Source organism: Macaca mulatta, chromosome 6 (genome assembly GCF_049350105.2).
Source record: "Macaca mulatta isolate MMU2019108-1 chromosome 6, T2T-MMU8v2.0, whole genome shotgun sequence".
In the NCBI taxonomy this organism is placed as follows: Eukaryota; Metazoa; Chordata; class Mammalia; order Primates; family Cercopithecidae; genus Macaca; species Macaca mulatta.
This window is the reverse complement of record NC_133411.1, coordinates 170088387-170108209: the sequence shown is the minus strand read 5'-3', so window position 1 is coordinate 170108209 and position 19823 is coordinate 170088387.

Genomic DNA, 19823 nt, shown 5'->3' with positions numbered 1-19823 from the left:
ATTCATAGGACTCTGCACAATTGGGTTTTACCTTCATTTCCATTTCATCTTGCACCATGTTTCCTGGAGTTCCCTCCTCCACCCACACTGGCCTCTTGCGTGTGTCTCCTTCTTCCCTCAAACTCCCTTCAGGTCTTATCTCAGAAAGTATTCTTCCAAAGCACCCTGTCCTTCACCCATCTTAAAACTCATGTTCTGCATCTTAATAACCTGTATGCTCAACCCTCCCTCCTACTAAACTGAAATCCCTCTAAAGATAGGGATCATGGTTTGTGCACTGCTGTATCATCAGACTGAGCTGAGTTCATTTGGCACTACCAGAGCTTCAAAAATTATTTAGACACAAATGATTGGGCTATAGAGTACAGTGCTGTCCAGTGATTATGAACTGGGATGCCAGCTGCTTTTAAAAAGTGTCTAAGGCTGGGCACAGTGGCTCACACCCGTAATCCCAGCACTTGGGGAGGCCGAGGGGGGTGGATCACCCAAGGTCAGGAGTTCGAGACCAGCCTGACCAACATAGTGAAACCCCACCTTTACTAAAAATACAAAAATTAGACAGGTGTGGTGGTAGGTGGCTGTAATCTCAGCTATTCGGGAGGCTGAGGCAGGAGAATTGCTTGAACCCAGGAGGCGGAGGTTGCAGTGAGCAGAGATGGCGCCACTGCACTCCAGCCTGGGTGACAGAGCAAAACTCCATCTCAAAAAAAAGAAAAAAAAAAGGTAAGTTTTACTTCTTAAAAAATGCATCTGTGCATGTGGCCGTAAGTATGTTTATATTTGTGTCAGAAGAAAACTCGTATTGACTGGAACGTGTACTCGACATTTTCCATGGGATCAGCACCAATGTCTACTACAAAGCAAAAGCAGGGAAGACGTTGCTCAGCATGTTTACAGGAAGATAGTCTGTGTGGTTCTGTTTCAACCAAATTGATCCATTTGTTGGGCATCACCTAGCTGCGCAGGATGTCTCCCAGAGATTAGCTGTGGTGTCTTCATTTGCTTTTGAATATGTGAATAGCTTTGGAAGTGCTTGGCAGGAGGTATCCTTTTCACATTCTCCTGAAGTAATAAAAACAGAAAAACCTTTTTAAGGAAGAATGTGATCAGAAATGATGTTTTCAAAATGAAAACTTGTTCTCAGTCCATACCACACTCTCTGAAGATTGTGCGTTCTATCTTGGGAATGGAGGCACGGGGTGGGCAAGTGGAGGCTGGTGCTGACGTGGCATTTGTGTTACATAAATCCTCTCTCCCAGAAAGAAGCTGTTAGACGGACCCCAGTGGATTAATGCTAATGTCTCTCCCAGGAGTTTGGAATTTGTATTTCAAAATGCTGGTCGTTTTTTCATTTTGTTTGAGTTGAGGAGATATAAGTTGAGGGGTTACAGGGCAACCATTTGACATCATGGGCGGGGAAAGAAGGAAAAGCCAGTCAGCCAAGGGAAAGAGTGAGATAAAAGACAGCAGCAGTGATGAAAGATGATATGGTTCCAGAGAGGCAGTGACAGGTCCACAGAAGAGAATGGGCCCTGGCTGCCTCGAAACACGTGATCTGTTTACTTATTTCCACCCTGTTTAAGACTAGACTGCTCATGCTTCTGCGATAGATTCCTGCTTTCTTCTAAGGTGCTTTCTTGACTTAATATAGTTTGAGCAGATTTTCCTTACTTGAAACCAAAAGTACTTACCTAGGCAAGGATTCTGTAGTAATACGGAGTCTCAAGGCCTTCAAAAGTGACTTTAAAAAATGTCAAAGAAAAAAATAGAACAGACATCTATAGGAATGTAAAGGACGGGAGACATTGGGTTGACAGGAGGTGATCTTTTGTTCAGCAAAACTGACATGGGAACCTACTATTCTTCTCTAGCCTAGAAAGACAACTGATACGCACAAGCTAGTCAGGCACAGTGGCTTGCACCTGTAGTCCTAGCTACTCTGGGGGACACTGAGGTGGAAAGATTGCTTGAGCCCAGAGTTTCAGTCTAGCCTGTGCAACATAGTGAGACCTTCATCTCTCCTAAAAAATTAAAAAGTAAAGTGCACAGACTGCCTGACCTGCTATTTGTTTCTCCAAATTGTCACAGAGATGTCAGCAGGTGACTTGAAAGCAGTGCTTCAAATTGTGTAGAAAAATCAAATTACTTATTCTTTATTTATTGGTTAAATTACTAAGAGAAGTACTTGTCTTTCAGGCCCAAATACTTCATTTTCCTGGCTAATCTTCACTATTTTTCATTCACAAAGGATTTTTGTTTTAGGCTCTAAAGTCAATTAAGGACACAAAGGTTTGCAGTAAATGAGGTGTGAAGATACTTGCACTCTCAGAAATAAACCCTAATGTCATGTGGATACAAAAGGCATAATTGTAAAGTGGTAAATCTGCGTGCTTCACTTGGTATAGTAACCGGTTCTATGGTCTGGTCTCAGTGCTGTATTCTAACATTTCGAGTGAATAGCGACATAATTGGCATAAGCGTAAAACTAGGGTAACTATTTTTTAAAAAGAGTTATACTTAAAATGTATCCATGAAGTAAATTTAATGAAGATATAATGTACTTGCAATACTTCATAGTTAACCTTGTAATGCAGGCATTTCCTTATGAGGTTCTGTTAGCCCCACTTGTAAGTAGTTAACGCTGGTAATGGCATCAATAGTGACTGCTGTTAGTGGAGAGTATACTGTGTGCTGGGTTATGTGCAAAGGGCTTCATAGTTAGCTCACTCAAACCTTTCAACAACCTTTGAAGGTTTTAAAAACATAAGGTTAAAAAAAATAGTATATAGATAAGAGAAGTGAGCATTTATTATGTGGATCTGCACCAGCCTTCATTCTTAACAAACTACCACATTATGTAAAATGGATACAAGACGAGAAATTATGATAGCACCCGATCCATTTAAACAGGCTTTGGTTAGCTACCCTGATGGCAAATCTTGCAGGAATTGTCAGAAAAAAATGGAGATTTCAAAGCGTAAAACTTCACTTCCAGGTAACAAAACTAGTGACTTTTCAGGGTCTCCTAGAGTTTCAGTCTCCTTTTTGAAAAGGTCTAATATTGAGTATTTTGTGGAGTTTTTCAAAGCTGATTTTATTTTTATTCCAATTAGATAAAAAAGGAAGGGAAATTTTGCTATTGAAGGAGTTCCTCAGAGTCATAACTTTATTGACTTTGGTAATAAGCAAAAACATAGCGTTCATATATAAGGTACTTATAATGTTTATCTCTCTCAGTGTTTACAAGGGTGTCCACTAGTGTGTGTGTGGTGGTGGGGGGGGGGTCTAGATGGAAAAAGATACCTAAATTATAGTCTTCCTGATATGGTTTAGCCCTGTGTCCCCACCCAAATCTCATCTCAAATTATAATTTCCAGGTGTCAAGGGAGGGACGTGTAATCCCACGTGCCAAAGGCGGGAGGTGATTGGATCATGACAGCATTTTCCCCCATGCTGTTCTCCTGATAGTGAGTTCTCACAAGATCTGACGGTTTTATAAGTGTTTAACAGTTTCTCCTTCACATGCTCTCTCTCTCCTGCTGCCTTGTGAAGAAGGTGTCTGATTTCCCTTCCGCCATGATTGCATATTTCCTGAGGCCTCCCCAGCCATGAGGAACTGTAAATCAATTAAACCTCCGTTGTTTGTAAATTGCCCAGTCTTGGACAGTATCTTTATAGCAGTGTGAAAACCGACTAATACACTTGCATTTGGCTTTAATTTAGTAGGTATACCTGAACAATCACATTACTTCTATTTCCCCATTTCTCTCAGTTGCAAACTTGAAATTTGAAAGTGCATAGTCTTGTTATAAGAATCAAAATGCAAAGTACTGATATTATATACTTAATCTTGATATTTTTTCCCCACATGGAGTGAGGATCATTCACAAACCACTGGAAATTTCTATTGAGAGGATTTCCAAAGTGTTTTTTCCCTGTGCCACCTCCCCCAACTCAACTTGCCACCCTTGCTTTAGACCTTCAGAAAGCATTATTTGATAGGGAAACTGCACTTTCTTTAGAGGGTTAATGGAAACTTTTGTAACATAAAATTGGACTAATGTGATTGAAATAAATGGAGCATTTAAATCAATAACAACAACTCATTAGAACAGCTGGTAATTAACCTTTCATCTCTGCAAAGAATTATTTAGACAGCAAGGCAGAGCAGCATCTTGTATACAAGTGTGTGTTAGTAGAAAACCTGTTGGTCCAAACACTGTTTTAATCATGAGTTGGAAATATGAAATGGAGCATAATTTAATTTTGAAGCTGATGCTTTTCAGATGCAAAACTTCCAAAGGTGACTGGAGATAACAATGCAGCATCTTCTCTTTACATAGCTGTGCTCTTCTCTAGATTACAATGGTTTTTATAAACATAATTTATTTTGCTCTGAATGACTTGGACAAGAAGAAATAGCTTTTGAGAAATGTGAAATATGTCTTTTTAAATGTAAAAAGACGTAAGTACTCTTCCAAGGAAGGAACAAGGGAAGGAGTTACGATTTTTCTCAGATCAAATAACCACCAAACCATTAGATAGGTCTTGGTGGTTTTTTGTTTTGTTTTCAGAGACAGGGTCTCACTCCTTTGCCCATGCTGGAGTGCAGGGGTACGATCATAGCTCACGGCACCATGTCCGGCTAATTAAACAACAAAAAAATTCGTAGAGATGGGGGTTTCACTACATTGCCCAGGTTGGTTTCAAACTCTTGGGTTTAAATGAACCTCTTGCCTTTGCATCCTAAAGCACCCGGATTACAGATTTGAGCCACTGTGCCTTGCCAGTTGGTGTTATTGATTATTTATCTGCCACCTCTCAGGAGATCTCAACAGAGTTCAAGTTATTTGAATTAAGCTAGACTTTAACAAAGGCAATAGATCTTTAGCATAAATCTAATAGCATAGCCTTACCAATATATAAAAACTGGTATAACCCTTCTAAGGGAAATGGTAGGACAGATAACATTCTTCAGTCATTTGTTCACTCAGTAAAATTATTGAAGACCTAATACGTGTGTAGCACTTTATAAGACACTAGAAGAACACAATAACAACTTACCTATTTTCTAAACTCAAGGAATATAAAAGCTAATAAAAGATACAGGCAATTCATAATTGCCATAATAGTTAATCACTGGATCAAAGTAGAATCATATAAAAAAGAACATGCCATTCAGTCTTAGAACCAAGTGGTCTTGGTTCTAAGACCACTTAGACCAAGTGGTCAGGAATGGCCACTTGTAAAGAGCATCAGTTAAGCCAAGACCTAAGGGGTGAGTAGGAGTTGCCAGAGCAAGAAGGGAGGCATGACTTTGTACTTAAAAGAATATAAAATGCAATAAAAATAAGAGAAAAATGTGAAGCTACAAGTACTTCCATCTAGCAAGAGCTGAGTTCAATAAAGTGAGAGCACAGAGCTGAGGCAGAAGAGATGAGTAACAGTCATATCATAAAGCACTTCATGTGCTCTATGAAGATATTTAAGATTAGGCTCACCTACTTTATTCTATACTCTCGAGTCTCTGCCCCTTAGCCCCTTTCTGGGTAATTTTAGCTATGTCTTTAGGTGGCAGATATATTTTACAAAGCCATTCTCATATCTTGCCTAGAGCCATGCTATCAAATTCACCTTGCCACGTGTTTGACTTAGCACCTCTGTATCCTATAGTTGGCACCCAACTGTTTCAAGCTTGCCAAAGTGGTTTTATTTCCAGTGTTGTCCATTCTTGATCCATTGGGGTAATCAAGTCTTCCTTGGTTGTGTCCTAGTCATTTTAGGGTGGTAAAATATCACTAGTTCATGAATGTATCAATGTCACTAAAAATTTTTCCCAATGGCTGGTGGAAATCATTCATTAAAAACAAGCCAAGAATGGACACTTTTCTGATAGAAGCTAAAACAAAATGTACCATAAAGAAAATGCATCAGATTCAGTAACCATCAGGGTATAAAATCCCGCCCTAGTAGAGAAGAACAGTTATACCTCCTTATGATTTATAAACCAATTGCAACTGGTAGCGTTTGAAAACTTTCTTTTGCATTAAAAATATGATATCATAAGATGGTTTTAGACCAATCACAATTCTTATAAAATTTTGTGTATGAAGATATTACCTGAAGGGGTCAATTAATTAGGCTAGGTCTAACTATCATTTTCGTTTTCTTGAAATGAGCAATTAGGAAGGTAAATTCTTTATATTTTATCCAAAGGATGGGAAGCAAGTTAGAAGAAAAGAAAGAAGGTCTGATAAAAGCATTATGATTTTCTCTGAATGGCATTTTCATAATTCCCATTGTAAGTAGGTGATGGAAAATTTCAGCAAAATTATTCAAGCCTTCTTCATTCTTACAATTATAGAAAGGGTATACTACTTCAGTCAGTCTTAAAAGTCTTCCCCTCTGCTGCATTTGATTTGAATATGCATAAATTATATGTCCTTTGTCACTTTAACATTTTCATGTTTCTTGCTTTTCTTGAACACAGCTAGGGTAAGGGTGGAAGAGTCATTCATTGTAACAATACATTTTGAATTGTGCATAAATGTTTAATATTGAATAGCCAAAAAATAGGGATTAATAAAGCCTTTATCAACATAGAGGAAATGTTCAGTGAAATGTTATTATTAGTTACAATAGCCATGCTGCTATTTGGAGAACACTGTGATAAATTCCTCACAACAATCCAGTTGGCAGAGTCATTTTAACTCCACTTACGAATGAGGAAATTGTGTAGAGAGATTAAGTATTTCTCAGGTCACACAGAATGTCAGAACTTGGTTACCTCATAACCCAATCTATTCTGTCTTCTTTCTGGAAAAACACTCAGAGGAGATTTCCCAGCTTTCCTTTTCAGTTGATTGTGGCCATGTTACTGAGTTCTAACCAAAAGTCACTCTTGAGGATTGAGGAGTCCCACTTCCAGGCTTAACTCATAATAATGTCCCAATGGACAATTATCTATGCTTCTTCCTCTGTCTACCATAAACTTTGAAAGCTATGTTTGAGAATGGCAAAACCACAAGGCAGACAGAGCCTGAGTTCCTGAAGTGCCACTAACCAATCAGAGTACTTTTATTCAGGTCTTTTCATAAAAAAACAGAGATATCTATTTTATGAAACCACTGAGATTTAGGGGTTTATTTATTACAGCAGCTAGGGTCATCCTAACCAATACATAGAACTAGTAACTAGAAGAGACAGAATTTGAATTAAGGTATGCCTTCCCAAAGCATATACTCTTAGCCACTTCTCAGCTATCAGATGATATAATACCTCCAATATGCTGCTTCTGGGGTTGTTATAAATAGACATTATGCTGGAAACTGATTCCTTGAAGCATTTGCAAAATATTTCCCAAGCCTCAGGCTCAATGCTAGTTCCATCCAGAAGGTTGGTTTTTTTTTTGTTTTTTTGTTTTTTGTTTTTTTTTGTTTGTTTGTTTTTAATTCTCTCTCTCTCTAGGTGCTATCATTTGAATGTGGTTTGTCCCCAACAAAACTCAGGTTGAAATTTAATTGCCAGAGTAATGCTGTTGAGAGGCAGAGTCTTTAAGATGTGATTAGGTTGATAAGATGGATTAATGTCTTTCTTGTGAGACTAGATTCATTCCTGCTAGACTAAGTTAGTTTTTGTTAGAATTTTGTTAGAAACATTGTGCCTTCTGTTTTGTCCCTTTCACATGCCTACTTCTGCTTCTGCTTCCCTGCCATATTATGACACAGCATGAGATCCTCACCAGAAGCCACCGGATGCAATTGCCCAATCTTGAACTCCCCAGCCTACAGAACCGTGTGCTTAATTAACCTTTTGTCTTTATCAATCATCCAGTCTTTGGTATTCTGTTATATCACATGCTTAATGCATTACAAAATGGAGTAATGATAATTACCTAATGGCTGCCTGCTTGTTTATGAAAATGTGCTTGCTGATTTAGTGATTTCATTGATTAAGATCATTTTTAATAACTGCCCCCTAAAAATACAAATTATTTGCACATCGCTGACTGAACACAAGCAATTATTTATCATCTAGTGCTATGGAACTTAGGAAATTAAATGTGCGTTGGAATTCGACAAAATAAAGGGGAAATAAATTTCTATCTCTGGATGCATTCATGATTATTGAAGATGATAAAAATTATCATCAAGATGAAATGATCAACCTCATTTTTTCTAACACTTTGGTCTGAAAGACTTTGTGGAAATCCATCTTGTCAGCATCACAAAAATGAGTTGTGGTTGGTGGAACTGATGTATTCTGATATCACAGTTAGTGCCTTTCAACCACTCAATCCCCCTGAACTCCGAGTAAAGTAATCTGCCAGAGGGGTTCAGGAATAAAAGCTGTATTTACAAGGCCATTGATAGAGCCATTTTGTTAGGGTTTAAGCTATGTATTAAATGAGAAGAGAATATCTTGTCACTCTAAGGTAATGTGCTGTTTTAAACTGCACTATGAAAATTCTTTGATTATTTCAACAGAACTAAAACTAGGTAAATAGTCTCTAACTTTTGTTTAAATATACTGGGAAGAAAGAAGATCCTTCTATCTAAGAAAATCTTCTCCATCTGCTTTTTGGTGTTTGAAGTTTTTCAATAAGTTATAACGTCAAAATCTCAAGACATAAAAATCCCCTTTGGGTGGGAAATACAGGAACTAAAATTTAAGCTACTTGAAAATGATCTGTATCCTAGATTTTCTCTAGAGCAGATTGTGATCAGCAAGAAGAAGGGCGATAGTTCACTGTCACAAAAAGAGCAAAAAGTTCAGAAAGAAGAAGTGGGGAGCTCTCCCAAAATTAATTTTCTCCCACTTTACTCTACCATGAGCCAGTTTGGTAATCAAATTTTATCTAGATGAATGTATGCATAAAGCAGAAGGAAAATTCAATAGCATCTTTTGGTCATGGCTATGTTCCATAAACATATTTTCACATCCCTAATATACTTCTTAGAGCCAAAGAATCTAACTATAAAAGCTTTTAAAAAGCTTCAAATTGGTAGGAATAATTCATTTACAAATGTATCTGGTGGTAACTGTCTCCTTTAAATCCCATTTTCATGGTATATGTGTAGGTCTTGTTTTGAATATGCAAAGTACTTTGAATTAAATTTCACTGTGCTTATTAATCACATCGAATATTAGCAATGGAGCCTCAAAATAACCGTGCCTCCGAGAGAATGGCTTTTTCACAGCTTCCCAAAGTACATTAATTATTAAAATATAGCATGAGAAATTATTCCTCCATGTTCACCTATGTAACATATTTCAAAATTGGTATCTTACTGACTGACGTATTTTGCACTAGCTGTGTTCTTATCAACCTAATTCCCTTTTCACTGGAAAAAGAAGTGACTGAAAAGATAATGAAAATAAATTAAGGTGCATTTATCTTAGGTCACGTAAGTGTTTCATATTCCTTATTTTTGAGGGACTACATGAAGGCAATAGCACAGATGGGTAGAGGAACGGGATGAAGCTTTTTTTCTCTTCAAGGGAAGCATTTCTCACACCTATCCTTTATAAACCAAGAAGAGAATAGAATTGGTCAGATTCTGGAACCTTCGTTGCACATAGTTTCCTAGGATATAGGATCACTATATCAGAAGAGCAGCACGTAGAACAGTTACCTTCCTCTCCTCTTTCTTACACCTATCCTTATAAACCAAGAAGAGAAGAGAATTTTGTCAGATTTTGGAATGTTTGTGGCACAGGGTTCCCTAGAACATAGGGTCACTATATCAGAAGAGCAGTACGTAGATCAGTTACCTTCTTCTCCTTTCCTTTCTCTGATCTCTTCTGCTATGACAATAGGAGGCAGAAAACTAGAGGCTGAAGATGAAGGTTTGGGATTAGGAAAAAGGAGTGCCCCCTTGTACCTTTACTGTAAGGCAAAGTTATGCTTAAATGGAAAGTTTCACTTCTAGAGTTTAAGCCCATCTTAAAGGGATGCTTGAATTGTTTTTTTGTTTGTTTGTTTTTGTTTTGTTCCAGCTTGTAGTTTTACTGGAAAACTCACAGAGAGGAAGGAAGGACGTAACTTGGGTCAGGAATATTTTATTCCAGGATCTCTTGACAAAAATACCATCTAATAGCTACCTCCTACCCCACAACAACCCATAGGATGCCACATTCACGTCTTACAGTTTATATAAATAAATGAAAGTAGTACTGATTGCACTGATAAGATTCGAATTTGACAAAGCAACAGATAAAAGGGGTATTATACTTTTAGCGGGTTTGAAAGTTCAAGAAATAAATAATAAATTCTATATATAGATTGTTGCCTTGGATTTCTACCAGCTGGATTTCTAGAAAGCAGTCATACTCCCAAGTTCATTGTTATCACAGAGAAAATCAGTAGCCTTTGTAGATTTCATTTAGTCCCATTTTATAACCAAATAATACTCCCAAATCTCTTAGCTATAAGATTGAAGAGAATAATCATGGTTTAGGTAAGTAGAAAAAATTTGTTTTTCTCCTTTTCCACTGGACGGGTATGAATTTACCTAGATTTGTCATTATTGCATTAATTTGTTTTGGTGTTTGACAAAGCAGTAAAGAACAAGGTACCAGTATAGCAGGTTACTGATGTCAGTCTTCATGGATGGGAATTTGAAAATTGTGCCATTTCCTGCCAAATCATTGCCACTTAAAACTAAAGGACTGAAAAATTTTTAAGATAATACAACTTCCCCTCCATTTTTCCTGAATCTCAAACAATAAAATCTATTACATAAAGTATTTAAGTGGTACAGGGAGAAATTAATAAAATTAAATTAAATAGCCCTTTTTTTTAATGTTCTATGTTGTTTAATGAAGAGCATGGAAAAGGAAATAGCCACAAGAAGAGACATGAGAAAGATACAGATTAATAGAAGCAGAGATTCCAAATAAGATAACCAGGAGAAACATGACCCTCACAAGAAACCAAAAAGATAGTGAGGAAGACACTGAATTTTTCACCATACAATACTTGGGACTCCAGCTCTATGTCAAAAGCCAAGGATCAAGATAATTTCAGCAGGCTGAAAGGCCTTGCTCCTCCAGGTGCCTGACACTAGGATTATTGGTACACAGTGCCAACAACATCCCTTTGCGGTGCTTAGTTAAAGATGTTACATAATGGAACATTGATTTTCATGTCAAACCTTAAAAGTAGTTGTCAGGAACATCTGGCTACCAGGGACAGGATCTAAAATCAAGCAGGTGACATTGACAAGAGGGTGAGAAAGTAGTCTGAGACCTGGTTAGAAGCTTGGCTTTCCATTATATACTTACGTAGCTGCACGCAAATAATCTACTATCGTTGTGCTTCACTTTCCTCTCAAATGGGATAACAGGATTACCTACCAAAGGGTTGTGGTAAAGGTTAAATGAGATAATACATAAGGAACACTTATGGAGTTACTTACACAGAGATAGAACTCAATGACCAAGTCCCCACTCTGCCCCAATGACTGTGATATTAAGGACATAGGGAGGTTTTCTAATCAAATCATTTCCCCTTGTAAAGATGGAAAAACTGAGGTGTAGAAACAATTGAGGCTATTATGAGTAAGGTAGAGATTAAACAAGGCTATTTGTTTGAACCTTACATCACAAAGAAGTCACATGAGCTACATAGCAGAAATGTGTGTAGTGGCAGTAAGGATTTCAGAAGCCCAGCCCTCGGACCTGTGCCTGAAACGTCCACCATACGATTTGTGCCTGAAACTACCGACACCTTTCCCCCCACTCCCTCACAAAAACCAAAGGGTAGGAGTGTCTGCTGGAGCTAGCAGGCCATGGGGAAAAAGACCTGTTTCAACAGTAAAGCAGAAGGTTACTTCAAGCTGCTTGGTAAATCCCCAGGCTCTTCCCAAAGGGGAAAGCTGAGAAGGCCTCCTATTTGATGCTCCAATTCCTAGGTGAAAGAAAAAAGTATCTCCCAGCTTCGTCATTGCTCAAGGTGAGTTGAAATAGGACGACTCACAGGCAGCTGTATTTACTCTCCTGTGCTGTTCCCAACTGCACGGGGTCACGCGGTGCAGTCTTACTGTCAGTAGCCCAGAGAATGCTCAGTGAAGTTCCTACTGATTGTTAAACCTTTTTTTTTTAGTGTGGCAGGCAGTAATTACCATTGTGAGGCATAAGACTATCTCTCTCTTTTTCTTAATACAAGGGATACGAATAGTCTCTTGTTCATCTTGATCGTCTTCTGGCTTTGACACTGAGAATGGAGGCTCTGGGGACAATGAAACATGTCTTTGTACTCTCAGTCTGTGTCTTTAAGAAAAAAAAATTGCAATAGAAACATACTAGGTTGGTACAAAAGTTATTGTGGTTTTTGTTATTAAATGTAACTATCAAAAACCGCAATTACTTTTGCAGCAACTGAATAATTCAACGTGTCTGAATCTATTAGGCTACATCCTAGCATTAGAACATGTTTCAGAACTTGTAGCTCTCAAACTCACACCTGAAATTCACTATATTTAGGGCTTTGGGGAACTGTCCCTGAGTCTCCTGAAATTGATATAAAATTGTGTTTTATCCACATGTTGTAAGAGAAAGACTTCAATATTTTTTCATATTTTAATAAGGTTCCCTGTCATGAAAATGTTAAAAACTGCTAATCTTAGCTTGCCTCACGGAATACTGAATCTGAGTTCCCATTCCAGACTTGCAGCTGCAATACAGCTAGTCTCTAGTTTGCAAGTGCCTCAAACCCAGTTCAAACTGACTTAGAAATTAAATGGGATGTGTTAATTCTTGTTATTAAAAGATGTCCAGGAATATCTTGTTTCAGAAATGGCTACACACAAGCTTTTAATCAAGGTCACCAAAACTATTTTTTTTTCCTCTTTCTCCATCTCTGGACTATACTCTTCTAGTTTTAGGAAAGGTCTTGCCACACAGTGAAAAGAAATCCATTGTAGTTCCAGTTTTACAATCCCTTGGCTGAGCAAACCCAGCAGAACCAGTGCATCTCCTATACAGTAATTGTAATAATTGACTCTAGTTAGATCGACTTGAGTTACATCCTGCATCCCAGAGTCAAGCACTGTTGTTGAGGGATCTCAACTGGGAGCAATTTCACACATGTAGCAATACCTGGAGACAGTTTTGGTTTTCAGAACTTGGGAGTGTTACCAGTATCTAGTAGGCTAGAAGATAGGGTTTCTGCTTGACATTCTACAGTGCACAGGTCAGTAATTATCCAGCTCCAAATTCAATAGTGCCAAGGTTGGGAAAACTTGCTATAGCCAATGTATGGGAAGAATGTGGTTGGTCATACCTGGAACTCATGCCTATACCTGGAATGACAGAAGAGTAACCAAGGATGAGAAGTACAGAAGAAATGTTTCCAAAGGAAAATAAAAATATCACAGCCTGAGGAAAGAAAAATTCATTCCAGGCAAGCAAAATCAAAACAGATGTCTGCTACAGACATCATAAACAGTTATCCCTGTTTAAGCACTCCCTGTCATTGAAAGAATTCCAAAGTGTCAGGTACTGCACTTAATTTATTCTGTGCTTATTATTTAATCCTCACTAATGAATGAAACAATTATTATACTCATCATATGGATTTAGCATGCAAGGCTTACCCAGCTAATAAGAAGCAAAAAGGCCTATCAAACTCATGATTTCCGACTCCATAGTCTAAGGTCTCTCTCCACTTTATCCTTTGTCTCATAAGATTTGGTTTGGATAATAGAAAAATAAAAGCTTTGACTACTCAAAAAAATAAGAAGAAATAAAAAGATCTTGTCAAGTGATTACTCAGATTTCTCATGACTTCAATGAAAAGTAATGTTGGTCTTGCAAAGGCATTACATAGGTTTTACATATTCTTTTTTCTTTTCTTTTCTTTTTATTTATTTGCTTTTCTTTTCTTTTTTTATTAGCCAGGCACCATGGCTCATGCCTGTAATCCCAGCCCTTTGAGAGGCCAAGGCAGGAGGATTGCTAGAGCCCAGAAGTTTGAGACTGGAATTCTTTATAAAAAGAAATGGCCTTCATTCACTGGGGCTATTTAATCACCTGGGGGTCAAGGTCAAAGACAAAAGCATGATAAATACTTATTTATTTCCCTTTAATTACCAGTGCTATACCTAATGGTTGAAATCCTAGCAATCTTCTGTGGTTCCCAATGACATATATTTTGTCCCTGTGTCTCCTTATTTTGGTGAGTATGAAATATGTCTTATGAATTTGAAGCTTTTAAAGTATAACTAATGGCTTCTACCAAATTGCAGTAATTATTCTTTTTTTCTTTTTTGCAACTGTTAATATTGAAAACTGCAAATGTATACAATTATTGAGAGAATAGTAAATCATAAATTCATGTGTTTATCTTCCAGCTTAAGCAATTTATAATTTATAGCAAATACATTTTTCCTATAGGTCCACATTCTACATCCCCCAAACCATATGATTTATAAGCAAACTCATGTTTTCTATCTTTCTGTAGTATTTATATGTATGGTTTACAAAAAAGAGACCCATCTAAAAATAAAATCACATCTACATTAACATTATGGCAACTATTCAAAGTTAAAAATAATTTTTCAAAATCATCAGATAACAAGTCAGTTTTCTATTTCACGAATTCTTATACATGTGTGTATGTGCATTTACATTTTGTTTGAATTAGGATCCAAATAGAGCCAATGCACTTTAAATGGTTATGTCTCCTAATTATCTTTTAATTTTTGGGTACCTCCATCTTTTTTCTTTTTTCACTATTTTCTATTGCATAAACTAACTTTTAAGTCTTGTATATTTTCCCATAGCTTGGGGTCTGCTGACCTACTGTTAAATAGTTACAGAAAAGAATTTTCATCATCATTCTTTATAATGCTCAACTTATCCCACTTTTAGCCAGTAGATGAAAGAAATGGTTATTAATTAATTCATTATGCTCATAGTAGAAAATTATAGAAAGTATTAAAATTAAATAGAAAACAAAGGAACGAAGAGAATAAAAATGCAAATTATCCTATTAAAATTGTTTTTACAAAAGGAAAATAGAACTCAGTAAAAGACTTTAAGTAAATCATTAAAAAAATCAGAAACAAGAACAGACATTATGTCATGCCAATACAGTTAATGGAGTTCCCTTATCTGAATAAAAATATTTTCAAATTTACTAGCAAAGCAAAATACAATTTGATATTGGGTATAAAATGCGTAACTTTAACAAAGGGAATCTCAAGATGTATAAATAAAAGGACAGCAAAGATATACTAGAAAAATTGATACACAAAAAAATCAAGGGTCATTGTCGTGCTATCAAACAAGAAAAACATCAGGCCAAAAATAAAATCAAGCAGACAAGGATATTTTACAGAAATGACAACCACAGTCCACAAAGAAGATATATCAATTATTAGTAACTATGCACCAAAATACTACAGCTGCAAGTTTCAGTGAGAAGAAACCACAGGTAATGCTAATAGAAATAGGAAAAACATGGACACAGGATGGGGAGAAACACACACCGGGGCCTGTCGGGGAAGGGTAGGTTTGGGGGGAGAGCATTAAGGAAAAGAGCTATTGCATGCTGGGCTTAATACCTAGGTGATGGGCTGACAGGTGAAGCAAACCACCATGGTGCACGTTTACCTACGTAACACACCTGCACACCCTGCACATGTACCCCAGAACTTAAAACAAATTTAAAAAAGAAATAGGAAAAACAAACTGATCATAGTTTACTTGAACATACCCATCAATCCAAGACAGTTCAAGTGATGAAACTGTCACTAAAAATATAGAGGACCTTGTCTTAGTCACCTCAGGTTACCAACCAAAAAAGCCCATAATAGATGGATTTGCACCCATTTGTAGCAGACTGAAGGGCTAAAACTGGAAGCATTCCCCTTGAGAAATGGAATAAGACAAAGATTCTGACTCCCATCACTCTGGTTCTTTTTTATGGCTGTGTAGTATTTTGTGGTGTGTATGTATCACATTAAAAAAAAAAAAAAATTCGCGAGGCGGGCAGATCACCAGAGGTCAGGAGTTCATGACCAGCCTGGCCAACGTGGCAAAATCCCATCTCTACTAAAAATAGAAAAGTTAGCCAAGTGTGGTAGCGTACACCTATAATCCCAGCTGCTCAAGAGGCTGAGGCAGGAGAATTTCTTGAACCTGGGAGGCGGAGGTTGCAGTGAGCCAAGATCACCCCATTTCACTCCTCCAGCCTGGGAGACAGAGACAGACTCCATCTAAAAAAAAAAAAAAACAAAAAAACAAATCCAGTCCACTGTTGATGGGCACCTAGGTTGATTCCATGTCTTTGCTGTTGTTTGAACAGCATGTGTCTTTTTGGTACAACTATTTATAGGAAAATAAATATTATATATATATAGTAATGGGATTGCTGGGTCAAATGGTAGGTCTATTTTTAGTTGTTTCAGAAATCTCCTAACTGCTTTCCATAGGGGCTAAACTAATTTACATTTCCACCAGTATTGTATAAGTATGTGTTCCGTTTTCTTCCACAACCCCGCCACAATCAGTTATTTTGTGACTTTTTAACAATAGCCATTCTGACTGCTGTGAGGTAGTATCTCAGTGCGGTGTTGATTAGCATCTCTCTGATGGTTAGTGATGTTAAATATTTTGTCCTGTTTGTTGGTTGCTTTTATGTCTTCTTTTGAGAAGTGTCTGTTTAAGTCCTTTGCCCAATTTTTAATGAGGTTGTTTGATGTTTTCTTATTAATTTGTTTAAGTTCCTTACAGATTCTGTATATTAATCTTTTATCGGATGCATAAATCGAGAATATTTTCTCTCATTCTGCAGATTGTCTGTTTATTCTGTTGAGAGTTTCTTTTGCCATGCAGACACTCTTTAGTTTAATTAAGTCCCATTCGTCTATTTTTTTATATGGTTGCATTTGCTTTTCAGGTCTTCATTATAAATTATTTGCCTAGGCCAGTGTCTAGAAGAGTATTTCCTAGATTTTTTTTTTCCAGAATTTTTATAGTTTGAGGTATTACATTCAAGTCTTTAAGTCATCTTGAGGTAATTTTTATGTATAATGAGAGGTAGGAGTCCAGATTCATTCTTCTGCATATGGTTAGTCAATTTTTCTGGTACCATTTATTGAATAGGATATCTTTTCCCCATTGTTTATTTTTGTCAATTGTTGAAGATGAGTTGGTTGTAGGTGTGTGGCTCTATTTCTGTGTTCTCTTTTCTGTTCCCTTAGTCTACGTGTCTATTTCTTTATTAGTACCATGCTGTTTTGGTTCCCATATCCCATATCCCTGTATCATAGTTTGAATTCAGGTAATGGGATGTTTTCAGTTCTTTTTTTTTTTTCCTTAGGATTTCTTTTGCTATTTGGGCTTCTTTTTTTTTTGTTGTACAATGTGAGCTTTAGAATAGTTTTTTTCTAATACTGTGAAAAATGATATCCGTAGTTTGATAGGAATAAGGTTGAATCTATAGATTGCTTTGAGCAGTATGAACATCAGTTCTTCCAACACATGAGCATAGAATGCTTTTCCATCTGTTTGTGTCATCTGTGATTTTTTTCAGCAGTGTTTTGTAGCTCTCCTTGTAGAGATCTTTCACCTTCTTGTGTTGTATTCCTAGGTATTTTATTTTTTTGTGGCTGTTGTCAATGGGATTGTGTTGTTGATTTGGCTCTTAGCATTATTGTTTTATAGAGATGTTACTGATTTTCATACATCGACTTTGTATGTTGAGACTTTGCTAAAGTCGTTTATCAGGTCTAAAAGTCTTTTGCCAAAATCTTTAGAGATTTCTAGATATAGAATCATATCCTAAGTGAAGAGAGGTAATTTGATTTTCTCTTTTTCTGTTTGGATGCTTATTTCTTTCTCTTGCCTGATTGCTCTACCCAGGACTTCCAGTACTATATTGAATAGGAATGGTGAGAGTGGACATCATAGATGACTCTTGTTATTTTGTGGTATGTTCCTTTGATGCCTATTTCATTGAGGATTTTTATCATAAAGGAATTTGGATATATTGAATGCTTTTTCTGCATCTATTGAGATGATTCTATGGTTTTGTTTTTAATTCTGCTCATGTGGTGAATCACATTTATTAATTTGCATATGTTGAACTATCCTTCCATCCCAGGAGTAAAGCCCACTTGATTGTGGTGAATTGATGTGCTGCTGGATTTGGTTTCCTGGTATTTTGTTGAAGACTTTTGTTTTTATGTTCATCAGGGATATTGGCCTGTAGTTTTCTTTTTTTGTTGTATTTTTGCAAGACTTTAGTATCAGAATGATAGTGGTTTACTAGACTGAGCAAGGAAGAGGTAACTCCTTCCTTATTTTTTGGAAGAGTTTCAGTATAATTGGTACCAGTTCTTCATTATATGTCTGATAGAATTCAGCTGTAAATTCATCTGGTCTAGGACTTTTTTTGGATTGGTAGTTTTTTTTTTTTAATTATAGATTCAATTTTGTTATTCATTATTGATCTGTTTGGGATTTTACTTCTTCTCTTATCTTGAAAGATAGGTAGTCTTTCACTGTGTATATAATAGTGTTGTCTCTAAAGATTTGCATGTATTTTACCTTATTAAAGTCTAACACTAATAACTATTTATCTTCTTAGATAAAGATCTTACAATGTTTTTATTTGGTGTACCTTGTTCTTAATTTATATAATTTTAACATTTCAATTCTACATGCATTTTAAACTCAACAAAATGTTATTAACATTATGTTGCACTATCAATGTTTATTTATAATTGCCCACAATTTTTGCCTTTTCACTGCTCTTTATTTTTTTCATCTTTGACCATTCTTATGAGATCCTTTTCCTTCTGCCCAAAGAACATCTTTTTGTGTTTATGTTAGTACAGACCTGATAGTGACCAATTCCTTTGATGTTTTTACGTCTGAAAGTGTCTTAATTCTGGTTTTATTCTTGAGTACTATTTTTTGCTGAATATCGAATTGTGGGTACACAATTTTAAAAGATAATTTCCTTCTGTTGACTTCGACCTTACACTATGTTTGTTGAAATGTCAGCTGTCAGTTCTTTTGTTGCTGCTTTCAAGGTTTTTTTCTGGCTACATTTATAATTATCTTTTTTCTTGGTTTGGAAGATTTTTACTATAATGTGTGTAGAGATAGGTTTCTCAATGTTTATCTTGCTCGAAGTGCTTAAAACTGTATATCCTGCCCTGCGACTTAATGTCTGTAAGTTTTGAACATTTTCAGCCTGTATCTTTGCAAATATTGTTCTTATCTTTCTCTTCTCCTGGAATATTTATTACACATGTACCTGACCGTTGGCCACCACTTATTCTTTTAAATTTTACTAATTTTTGTCTTTCTGTGTTTTATTCTGGCTATTTTATTTATTTATTTTTACCTACCTTCTGGTATATTGATTTTTTTTCTATTTTTTACTTATGCTTTTATCCTTTCAGTCTTTTATTTCACATTATTTATTTTCTGGTTCTTGAATTGTTTTTTACAGTTTCTAGTTCTCAGTCAAAACTGTCCATTTTAAATCTTCTTTACATAAATTTCTTTAAATGTAAATGTTATTTAAATGTATGTATTTCAAGACAGTCATGACTGAAGACTCCGTGTCTGTTTATATTGTCCAATGTCATCCATGTTGCATGGTCTGCTATGTACCTTGTTATTTTATAATGTGTGCTAGATATTTTTTCTGAAAAATATTTTACAAATGATTTGAACTCTAGGAAGATTTATCTTTCTTTAAGAAAGACTTACATTTGGCCCATGAGGACTAATACTATAGAATGCCTTGAAGCACTGGCACTCTGTGATCACCTCAATCTAATTTCAGGGATTGGGAGTAT